Here is a 13,268-nt window from a genome sequence, read left to right on the forward strand (position 1 = left end):
GTCTGCCTCTCTGCCTGTCTGCCTGCCTGCCTGTCTGCCTGCCTGCCTGTCTGCCTGCCTGCCTGCCTGTCTGCCTGCCTGCCAATCAAACCTTTCACATATTTCTACTACTACTTCCTGCTTCCTACTCCTACTTCCTGCTTCGAGTGGCGCAAAAAAAGGTAGTGAACATAGCAGATCTACAAGCTCACCGCGCGTCGCAACAACATGTAAGCTTATCGATCTGCTATTTTTATTTGTTTATTAAAAAGTAATTAAAAAAGGGGCGTGTTATTTTTGGACAGAAAGTTTATTATGTTTTTATTTAAGCACAGATTTCATCCTATTCATGTTTGAGCATCCTGTGTTTCCATTTCCTGTGTTTGTTTGTTTTTCGTTTTTTGTTTTTCAGATTATCCAACACGTTTGGTTGTGTTTAGGATTTTATTTGTTTTATTTTTTTCACCAGTGTTCCGCCAGGGGTCTTCAACAGGTGGTCGGGGCCCCTAGAGGGTCTTCAGAGTTACTACAGGGGTCTTCAACAGGTGGTCGGGGCCCCTAGTGGGTCTTCAACAGGTGGTCGGGGCCCCTAGAGGGTCTTCAACAGGTGGCCGGGGCCCCTAGAGGGTCTTCAACAGGTGGCCGGGGCCCCTAGTGGGTCTTCAACAGGTGGTCGGGGCCCCTAGAGGGTCTTCAACAGGTGGCCGGGGCCCCTAGAGGGTCTTCAACAGATGGCCGGGGCCCCTAGAGGGTCTTCAACAGGTGGCCGGGGCCCCTAGTGGGTCTTCAACAGGTGGTCGGGGCCAATTTACATTAATTGGACGCCACGTCCGAGATAACGACATTTGATTAATTAGCGTTAATCGAGCGTTTAAAATAATTTGTTAGCTCCGTCGTAGGGGGGTGGTAGGGGGTCCTTGACCTGCAGAACGTTGAAGACCTCTGAATCTGTTTGACCTCTTGACCTTTACTATTTGACCTTTAACTGTTTTAGGCTCAACAAGTTCCACTTTCACACACTCTGACTTCCTGTTATCAGGCTGTATGCAGATGATATTTCTATCATTTATAGAAAATGTATTTATATATAATCAGTTTGATGTACGTGTACGTATGGATACAGGTGTAGTTCACTGTACATGTATGTACGTATGGATACAGGTGTAGTTTACTGTACATGTATGTATGGAGAACACTACAGGTGTAGTTTTACTCACCGTTTTATTAAATAAAGTTATATCACAAAAGAGAAAAAGAAAACCTGTTGTGTTATTATTGTGTGTGTTTATAGTCCATGTTGTTGTATTGGTGTTATTGTTGACGCACTGTTGTATGAGGAGCCCCCACCGGGAGGACATACTGTTGTATGAGGAGCCCCCACCGGGAGGACACACTGTTGTATGAGGAGCCCCCACCGGGAGGACACACTGTTGTATGAGGAGCCCCCACCGGGAGGACGTACTGTTGTATCTATACTGACTCACCTGCCAGTGAGGAGCCCCCACCGGGAGGACATACTGTTGTATCTATACTGACTCACCTGCCAGTGAGGAGCCCCCACAGGGAGGATACTGACTCACCTGCCAGTGAGGAGCCCCCACCGGGAGGACGTACTGTTGTATCCTACTGACTCCCCTGCCAGTGAGGAGCCCCCACCGGGAGGACGTACTGTTATATCCTATACTGACTCACCTGCCAGTGAGGAGCCCCCACCGGGAGGATACTGACTCACCTGCCAGTGAGGAGCCCCCACCGGGAGGACGTACTGTTGTATCCTACTGACTCACCTGCCAGTGAGGAGCCTCCACCGGGAGGACGTACTGTTGTATCCTACTGACTCCCCTGCCAGTGAGGAGCCCCCACCGGGAGGACGTACTGTTGTATCCTACTGACTCACCTGCCAGTGAGGAGTCCCCACCAGGAGGACGTACTGTTGTATCCTACTGACTCCCCTGTCAGTGAGGAGCCCCCACCGGGAGGACGTACTGTTGTATCCTACTGACTCACCTGCCAGTGAGGAGCCTCCACCGGGAGGACGTACTGTTGTATCCTACTGACTCACCTGCCAGTGAGGAGCCCCCACCGGGAGGACGTACTGTTGTATCCTACTGACTCACCTGCCAGTGAGGAGCCCCCACCGGGAGGACGTACTGTTGTATCCTACTGACTCCCCTGCCAGTGAGGAGCCTCCACCGGGAGGACATACTGTTGTATCTACACTGACTCACCTGCCAGTGAGGAGCCCCCACCCGGAGGATACTGACTCACCTGCCAGTGAGGAGCCCCCACCGGGAGGACTTACTGTTGTATCCTGGTACCTATTTTTTAAAGTTAAAGGTGTAGGGAAACGGAAATGGTGGACATTTTATTTTGAAGTTTCAGCCTGAAACGTTGGCTCTGAAGTTTCTGAACCAATTAAAGCGTTGCATCCCTCCAGGCTATGGGGTCTCAAAGTCTGTGACTTCCTGCACGTGAATTCGTTTGTAAACAAAGTGACAGGGAGACATGAGGACAAGTCAGCGGATTATTTCTAAGGCCTGACTCACACCTTTACAACAGACTGATGTATAGCTGATGCATGAGACTTGTTTACTGATGCAAGCTCGCAATTCCTTTCCAATGGGAGTCACGTGGTTTGACACAACATTTTTGTTGTATGAGTGGGAGGGGGGCAGTCGAAACACAGCCGAAAGCCCTACAACAAAAATGTTGTGTCAAACCACGTGACTCCCATTGGAAAGGAATTGCGAGCTTGCATCAGTAAACAAGTCTCATGCATCAGCTATACATCAGTCTGTTGTAAAGGTGTGAGTCAGGCCTTAGAAATAATCCGCTGACTTGTCCTCATGTCTCCCTGTCACTTTGTTTACAAACAAATTCACATGCAGGAAGTCACATACTTTGAGACCCCATAGCCTGGAGGGATGCAACGCTTTAATTGGTTCAGAGACTTCAGAGCCAACGTTTCAGGCTGAAACTTCAAAATAAAATGTCCACCATTTCTGTTTCCCATTGGAAACAAACCCTTTGTATACATCTAGCATGCATCAATGTTGTATGCTAGATGCAAAGGTGTGAGTCAGGCCTTACCTATACACAACCTATATACATATTTTAGCGTGATGTTTAAGTTTAAAACAAGTAATACACTGTCTGCATGTCATCTTGAATTTGATTAAAAACGGAGTAGTTCTTTAATCAAAACCAGCTGTGGAGGAGGAAGCAGGCATGGGAAACAAACTAGTGAGCTTCATTTGTATTGGCTTTTATCGATGTATCTCTATACACGTCATCACGCAGCACGTTTTCGTTTTCAGGAAGTTTTCGTTTTCTCCTCTCCTCTCCTCTCCTCCTTGTTGACATCATCTTAGCTTTTATCGTCTACTACATGTCCTGTTACTTCTACGCACGCACGCATAACTGCAATACCAGGATGTAGACATTTTCGTCAACACATAAAAACTAGACTAAAACTAGACTGAAACTAGACTGAAACTAGACTAAAACTAGACTGAAACTAGACTAAAACTAGACTAAAATGGGGGGTCGTCATTTTATGTTTGGTTGCTCTTTCATCATATTAGCAGATCTAATATCTACACCAGGATACAGAGATATACCTGCCAGACACCAGGATACAGAGATATACCTGCCAGACACCAGGATACAAAGAGATATACCTGCCAGACACCAGGATACAAAGAGATATACCTGCCAGACACCAGGATACAGAGATATACCTGCCAGACACCAGGATACAGAGATATACCTGCCAGACACCAGGATACAGAGATATACCTGCCAGACACCAGGATACAAAGAGATATACCTGCCAGACACCAGGATACAAAGAGATATACCTGCCAGACACCAGGATACAGAGATATACCTGCCAGACACCAGGATACAGAGATATACCTGCCAGACACCAGGATACAAAGAGATATACCTGCCAGACACCAGGATACAGAGATATACCTGCCAGACACCAGGATACAAAGAGATATACCTGCCAGACACCAGGATACAGAGATATACCTGCCAGACACCAGGATACAAAGAGATATACCTGCCAGACACCAGGATACAGAGATATACCTGCCAGACACCAGGATACAGAGATATACCTGCCAGACACCAGGATACAGAGATATACCTGCCAGACACCAGGATACAGAGATTTACCTGCCAGACACCAGGATACAAAGATATATACCTGCCAGACACCAGGATACAAATATATATACCTGCCAGACACCAGGATACAGAGATATACCTGCCAGACACCAGGATACAGAGATATACCTGCCAGACAGTAGGATACAGAGATATACCTGCCAGACACCAGGATACAGAGATATACCTGCCAGACACCAGGATACAGAGATATACCTGCCAGACACCAGGATACAAAGAGATATACCTGCCAGACACCAGGATACAAAGAGATATACCTGCCAGACACCAGGATACAGAGATATACCTGCCAGACACCAGGATACAGAGATATACCTGCCAGACACCAGGATACAGAGATATACCTGCCAGACACCAGGATACAAAGAGATATACCTGCCAGACACCAGGATACAAAGAGATATACCTGCCAGACACCAGGATACAGAGATATACCTGCCAGACACCAGGATACAGAGATATACCTGCCAGACACCAGGATACAAAGAGATATACCTGCCAGACACCAGGATACAGAGATATACCTGCCAGACACCAGGATACAAAGAGATATACCTGCCAGACACCAGGATACAGAGATATACCTGCCAGACACCAGGATACAAAGAGATATACCTGCCAGACACCAGGATACAGAGATATACCTGCCAGACACCAGGATACAGAGATATACCTGCCAGACACCAGGATACAGAGATATACCTGCCAGACACCAGGATACAGAGATTTACCTGCCAGACACCAGGATACAAAGATATATACCTGCCAGACACCAGGATACAAATATATATACCTGCCAGACACCAGGATACAGAGATATACCTGCCAGACACCAGGATACAGAGATATACCTGCCAGACAGTAGGATACAGAGATATACCTGCCAGACACCAGGATACAGAGATATACCTGCCAGACACCAGGATACAGAGATATACCTGCCAGACACCAGGATACAGAGAGATATACCTGCCAGACACCAGGATACAGAGAGATATACCTGCCAGACACCAGGATACAGAGAGATATACCTGCCAGACACCAGGATAGAGAGAGATATACCTGCCAGACACCAGGATACAAAGAGATATACCTGCCAGACACCAGGATACAAAGAGATATACCTGCCAGACACCAGGATACAGAGATATACCTGCCAGACACCAGGATACAAAGATATATACCTGCCAGACACCAGGATACAGAGATATACCTGCCAGACACCAGGATACAGAGATATACCTGCCAGACACCAGGATACAGAGATATACCTGCCAGACACCAGGATACAGAGATTTACCTGCCAGACACCAGGATACAAAGATATATACCTGCCAGACACCAGGATACAAATATATATACCTGCCAGACACCAGGATACAGAGATATACCTGCCAGACACCAGGATACAGAGATATACCTGCCAGACAGTAGGATACAGAGATATACCTGCCAGACACCAGGATACAGAGATATACCTGCCAGACACCAGGATACAGAGATATACCTGCCAGACACCAGGATACAGAGAGATATACCTGCCAGACACCAGGATACAGAGAGATATACCTGCCAGACACCAGGATACAGAGAGATATACCTGCCAGACACCAGGATACAAAGAGATATACCTGCCAGACACCAGGATACAAAAAGATATACCTGCCAGACACCAGGATACAGATATATACCTGCCAGACACCAGGATACAGAGATATACCTGCCAGGCACCAGGATACAGAGATATACCTGCCAGACACCAGGATACAGAGATATACCTGCCAGACACCAGGATACAAAGAGATATACCTGCCAGACACCAGGATACAGAGATATACCTGCCAGACACCAGGATACAAAGATATATACCTGCCAGACACCAGGATACAGAGATATACCTGCCAGACACCAGGATACAGAGATATACCTGCCAGACACCAGGATACAGATATATACCTGCCAGACACCAGGATACAGAGATTTACCTGCCAGACACCAGGATACAAAGATATATACCTGCCAGACACCAGGATACAGAGATATACCTGCCAGACACCAGGATACAGAGATATACCTGCCAGACACCAGGATACAAAGAGATATACCTGCCAGACACCAGGATACAAAGAGATATACCTGCCAGACACCAGGATACAAAGAGATATACCTGCCAGACACCAGGATACAGAGATATACCTGCCAGACACCAGGATACAGAGATATACCTGCCAGACACCAGGATACAAAGAGATATACCTGCCAGACACCAGGATACAGAGATATACCTGCCAGACACCAGGATACAAAGAGATATACCTGCCAGACACCAGGATACAGAGATATACCTGCCAGACACCAGGATACAAAGAGATATACCTGCCAGACACCAGGATACAGAGATATACCTGCCAGACACCAGGATACAGAGATATACCTGCCAGACACCAGGATACAGAGATATACCTGCCAGACACCAGGATACAGAGATTTACCTGCCAGACACCAGGATACAAAGATATATACCTGCCAGACACCAGGATACAAATATATATACCTGCCAGACACCAGGATACAGAGATATACCTGCCAGACACCAGGATACAGAGATATACCTGCCAGACAGTAGGATACAGAGATATACCTGCCAGACACCAGGATACAGAGATATACCTGCCAGACACCAGGATACAGAGATATACCTGCCAGACACCAGGATACAGAGAGATATACCTGCCAGACACCAGGATACAGAGAGATATACCTGCCAGACACCAGGATACAGAGAGATATACCTGCCAGACACCAGGATAGAGAGAGATATACCTGCCAGACACCAGGATACAAAGAGATATACCTGCCAGACACCAGGATACAAAGAGATATACCTGCCAGACACCAGGATACAGAGATATACCTGCCAGACACCAGGATACAAAGATATATACCTGCCAGACACCAGGATACAGAGATATACCTGCCAGACACCAGGATACAGAGATATACCTGCCAGACACCAGGATACAGAGATATACCTGCCAGACACCAGGATACAGAGATTTACCTGCCAGACACCAGGATACAAAGATATATACCTGCCAGACACCAGGATACAAATATATATACCTGCCAGACACCAGGATACAGAGATATACCTGCCAGACACCAGGATACAGAGATATACCTGCCAGACAGTAGGATACAGAGATATACCTGCCAGACACCAGGATACAGAGATATACCTGCCAGACACCAGGATACAGAGATATACCTGCCAGACACCAGGATACAGAGAGATATACCTGCCAGACACCAGGATACAGAGAGATATACCTGCCAGACACCAGGATACAGAGAGATATACCTGCCAGACACCAGGATACAAAGAGATATACCTGCCAGACACCAGGATACAAAAAGATATACCTGCCAGACACCAGGATACAGATATATACCTGCCAGACACCAGGATACAGAGATATACCTGCCAGGCACCAGGATACAGAGATATACCTGCCAGACACCAGGATACAGAGATATACCTGCCAGACACCAGGATACAAAGAGATATACCTGCCAGACACCAGGATACAGAGATATACCTGCCAGACACCAGGATACAAAGATATATACCTGCCAGACACCAGGATACAGAGATATACCTGCCAGACACCAGGATACAGAGATATACCTGCCAGACACCAGGATACAGATATATACCTGCCAGACACCAGGATACAGAGATTTACCTGCCAGACACCAGGATACAAAGATATATACCTGCCAGACACCAGGATACAAATATATATACCTGCCAGACACCAGGATACAGAGATATACCTGCCAGACACCAGGATACAGAGATATACCTGCCAGACACCAGGATACAAAGAGATATACCTGCCAGACACCAGGATACAAAGAGATATACCTGCCAGACACCAGGATACAGAGATATACTTGCCAGACACCAGGATACAGAGATATACCTGCCAGACACCAGGATACAGAGATATACCTGCCAGACACCAGGATACAGAGATATACCTGCCAGACACCAGGATACAGAGATATACCTGCCAGACACCAGGATAAAGAGATATACCTGCCAGACACCAGGATACAGAGATATACCTGCCAGACACCAGGATACAGAGATATACCTGCCAGACACCAGGATACAAAGAGATATACATGCCAGACACCAGGATACAAAGATATATACCAGCCAGACACCAGATCTCCAGATATGGACATAATGTCACAACCTGTTCTCATTAAACCATAGATCTCCAGATATGGACATAATATCACAACCTGTTCTTATTTGTCTGTTATTAAAGAAACGTCTTCACCTCCTTCAGTTAAACCAGAGGTTCTGACAGGCATTCGTTCTGATTGGTTCTGACAGGCATTAGTTCTGATTGGTTCTGACAGGCATTAGTTCTGATTGGTTCTGACAGGCATTAGTTCTGAATGGTTCTGACAGGCATTAGTTCTGAATGGTTCTGACAGGCATTAGTTCCACAACACCTAAACTAACCCGTGGCGGACCTAAAGTATAGTTGTTTAAAACAGATGTAAAGTCCATAGACGTGTTTAAAACAGATGTAAAGTCCATATCGTTGTTTAAAACAGATGTAAAGTCCATAGACGTGTTTAAAACAGATGTAAAGTCCATATCGTTGTTTAAAACAGATGTAAAGTCCATAGACTTGTTTAAAACAGATGTAAAGTCCATAGACGTGTTTAAAACAGATGTAAAGTCCATAGACGTGTTTAAAACAGATGTAAAGTCCATAGACTTGTTTAAAACAGATCTACATCTATAATGCATGTTGACAAACAGACGACAGCAGAGCTGATCCCTGAGGTCATCCTGAGTGACACGCACACACACACACACACACACACACACACACACACACACACACACACACACACACACACACACACACACACACACACACACACACACACACACACACACACACACACACACACACACACACAGTCTCATGTTCCCTCAGTGATGCTCAGGTTAGTTTAATTACATCCTGAGTTCAACATGTAGAGCATAGAGCTATAAATAATAGAACATGGAGTCACACTTAACCCTTTACATAGCCTGAGCTAACGCTAGACCTTTCTGGCCTAGATGGGAGGGCCGCGGCTCAGATTTACGCACCCCCACCATTGGTTTACCGATCTGTCCGTCAGCCCCCCCAGTGCAGCACTGTTATTGTGTCGACCAGAAGCAGAAACCACTGGTTGCTGGAGTATACCATTCTAACGGACTGTCAAAGTCCGTTAGAATGACAAAGAGTCGGCACACGTTGGTTTTTTTCTTAGACGGTGTGGTGGGTTCTTCAGCCATTCTCCTCATTTTCCTCGCATAGCCTCGTTTGAAGTTCCACTGGTAATGATTTCCTCACGGTGTTATTTTGAGGGGTGCACACCGCTCAGAGCCCCGATGTCACATCATTTGAAGCGACGCCTACGCGGAAGGGTTGACTCCCACGTTAAGGCCAGTGCAGCCCATGAAGGATTGACTCCCACGTTAAGGCCAGTGCAGCCCATGAAGGGTTGACTCCCACGTTTAGGCCAGTGCAGCCCATGAAGGGTTGACTCCCACGTTTAGGCCAGTGCAGCCCATGAAGGGTTGACTCCCACGTTTAGGCCAGTGCAGCCCATGAAGGGTTGACTCCCACGTTTAGGCCAGTGCAGCCCATGAAGGGTTGACTCCCACGTTTAGGCCAGTGCAGCCCATGAAGGGTTGACTCCCACGTTTAGGCCAGTGCAGCCCATGAAGGGTTGACTCCCACGTTTAGGCCAGTGCAGCCCATGAAGGGTTGACTCCCACGTTTAGGCCAGTGCAGCCCATGAAGGGTTGACTCCCACGTTTAGGCCAGTGCAGCCCATGAAGGGTTGACTCCCACGTTTAGGCCAGTGCAGCCCATGAAGGGTTGACTCCCACGTTTAGGCCAGTGCAGCCCATGAAGGGTTGACTCCCACGTTAAGGCCAGTGCAGCCCATGAAGGGTTGACTCCCACGTTTAGGCCAGTGCAGCCCATGAAGGGTTGACTCCCACGTTTAGGCCAGTGCAGCCCATGAAGGGTTGACTCCCACGTTTAGGCCAGTGCAGCCCATGCGTAAATCCAGGCTTTCATTTTTCGCGCAGACGAAATGAAAGCCTGGGTATCGAGGCTACCCTTTACACATCCTGTGTTCAACTTACAGCAACACAACATGGAGAACATAGAGTTATAAATAATAGAACCTGTAGTCACACTTTAACCCTATCAGAGCATAGAGTTATAAATAATAGAACCTGTTCAACTTACAGCAACACAACATGGAGAGCATAGAGTTATATATAATAGAACATGTCACACTTTAACCCTTTAACCCTGCTAGCAGAACACAGATCTATAAATAATAGAGCGGTGCAGCCCCACCCCCTTTCAGACCCGCCCCCTTTCAGAACGACGAGCGCACCAATCACCTGCGGGAAATAATTGACCTATATAGCTATAAGCCCCTCCCCAAACTGCTATGGCCCAATCACAGCTAAGCATAACATGCGTTATAGACAAAACCTCTCCACCAATAGTTTTTTTTCCATATGGCAGATTTGGAAGAGATTTTGAAGGTTCTGGTTCAAATAACTAGAAAGAAGAAAAACTCTAAAAAAATAAAAATAAAGTGTTGTAGCCTGTGTTGATTTCGTCGACTAAAACTATGACGAAAAATGTTCGTCAACTACCTTTTTCCACTGACGAAAACTAAACGGAAACTAAATGATACGTAAGCTATGATGACTAAAACTATGACTAAATATACTGACAAATTCGTCAACAAATAAAAACTAGACTAAATGTTAGGAAGGGACTAGTGGACAAGGGATCCAGTGTGAGTCATTTTACACTTGGTTGCATGCTGAAAATAGCTGATCTATTGCGACGCGTTGTGAGCTTGTAGATCTGCTATTTTCAGCAAGTGTAAAATCAGCTCGCTATGACGGCATCAAGTCCCGCCAAAATTCATTTTAGTCGACGAAATCACCTGTAGATTTAGTCGACTCAAATTTCATCACATTTAGTCGACTAAAACAAAACCAACGCTAACACATTCCAGGTGACTAAAATGTGACTAAAACTAAGTGGAAAACTATTCAAGAGACTAATGACTAAAACTAAAATAGAAATTTGCTGCGAAAAACAACTGTACCCTGCTTTTTCTGATTTCTAATTATTTGTTTGGCCCAAAAACATTGTGTTTATTGTCATGGTTTGTCAACTCGCCTGTTGCCTACAGCTAGCCTATGACATCATTCAATAGGGTCACATGTGTGTGTGACACATATAACTCTATGGCGACTGTGGTTCAAGAGGTAGAGCAGGTCGTCCAATGATCCATGGGTCGGGGGTTCAAATCCCGGCTACTCCTGTCTACATGTCGAAGTGTCCTTGGGCAAGACACTGAACCCCAAATTGCTCCCGATGTGCTGGTTGGTACCTTGCATGGCTTCCGCTGCAATCGGTGTATGAATGTGTGTGTGAATGGGTGAATGTAATGCACAATCTATGTAAAGCGCCTTGGATAAAGGCGCTATATAAATGCACCATTTACCATTTTACCATTTGCCTCAGTCAGTCAGACAGACAGACACATATTTCAACAGTGTCACATGTGTGTGTAACACATATAACTCTATGGCCTCAGTCAGTCAGACAGACAGACAGACAGACAGACAGACAGACACATATTTCAACAGGGTCACATGTGTGTGTGTAACACATACTGTATAACTCAATGGAGGGGCGCCGGAGGGGGGGGGGATCTCTATGGCGTTAGTCAGACAGACACATCATTCAATAGGGTCACATATGCGTGTGTAACACCACGCACCACGCAGCAACAGTGTTGCCATGTCTGCTGATTATAAGCGACGTTGTGCTTGTTTTTTCATGTAAAGTATATATCAGTCTATATACAGTCATTAGTATTATTAAAGTCTATATCAGTCTATATATAGTCATTAGTATTATTAAAGTCTATATCAGTCTATATATAGTCATTAGTATTATTAAAGTCTATATCAGTCTTAAATACAGTCAATAGTATAATATTAATACATAGTTAGGGACCAAGAAGTCACGCAGTGACTTTGGTCACTTATTGTTTTTGTCTCCTCATGCCGAACAACTTTCGTGTTCTGACTTTTGACCTCTGCCATCTTTAGATCACCTGCCATTTTGAATTATATGAAAAACAGTTCAAATGTAACTCCTCCCAGAATCTTTGCTCAAAATGCACAAAAACTTCTACACGTGAACTTTGGACCTATACGGACAAATAATCGTAGCACATTCTTTCTAAGTGAAAAATTAAGTTTTTATGAACCAATGAAAATTGCCGTTTTGTGAAACTTCTTCTGCACCTAATACCTTACTGTGTAGAATGAGTCAACTGATTGTGTCTGCATAGCTCAGTCGGTAGAGCTCTCGCCTTCGGACCACAAGGTTGTGTGTTCAAATCCGGGTAATGACAACTCAGTGACTGCATTGTGTCCTGCAAGATTTGTGATGACTCAACTATAGAAATATTGAAGTATATTTGACCCATTAGGCACTAGGACATGGCATCACAATAATAGATACTAGTAACTGTAATAGTGTAATAAGTCTAATTTTGTAATAGTGTAATAGTGTCATAAGTGTAATAGTAGTGTAATATTGTAATAGTAGTGTAATATTGTAATATTGTAATAAGTGTAATAGTGTAATAGTAGTGTAATAGTGAAATAGTGTAATAAGTCTAATTTTGTAATAGTGTAATAAGTGTATTTAGTGTAATAGTGTAATAGTGTAATAGTAGTGTAATAGTGTAATAGTAGTGTAATAGTGTAATAGGTGTAATAAGTGTAATAGTGTAATATTAGTGTAATAGTGTAATAGTAGTGTAATAGTGTAATAGTGTAATAAGTGCAATGTGTAATACCGTACTGTACTGTGCCATACTGTGCTGTACCGTACTGTACCATATGGTACTGTACTGTACCATACTGTGCTGTACCGTACCGTACTGTACTG

The sequence above is a fragment of the Electrona antarctica genome, assembly GCF_951216825.1.
Source record: "Electrona antarctica genome assembly, chromosome: 12".
Taxonomy (NCBI): Eukaryota; Metazoa; Chordata; class Actinopteri; order Myctophiformes; family Myctophidae; genus Electrona; species Electrona antarctica.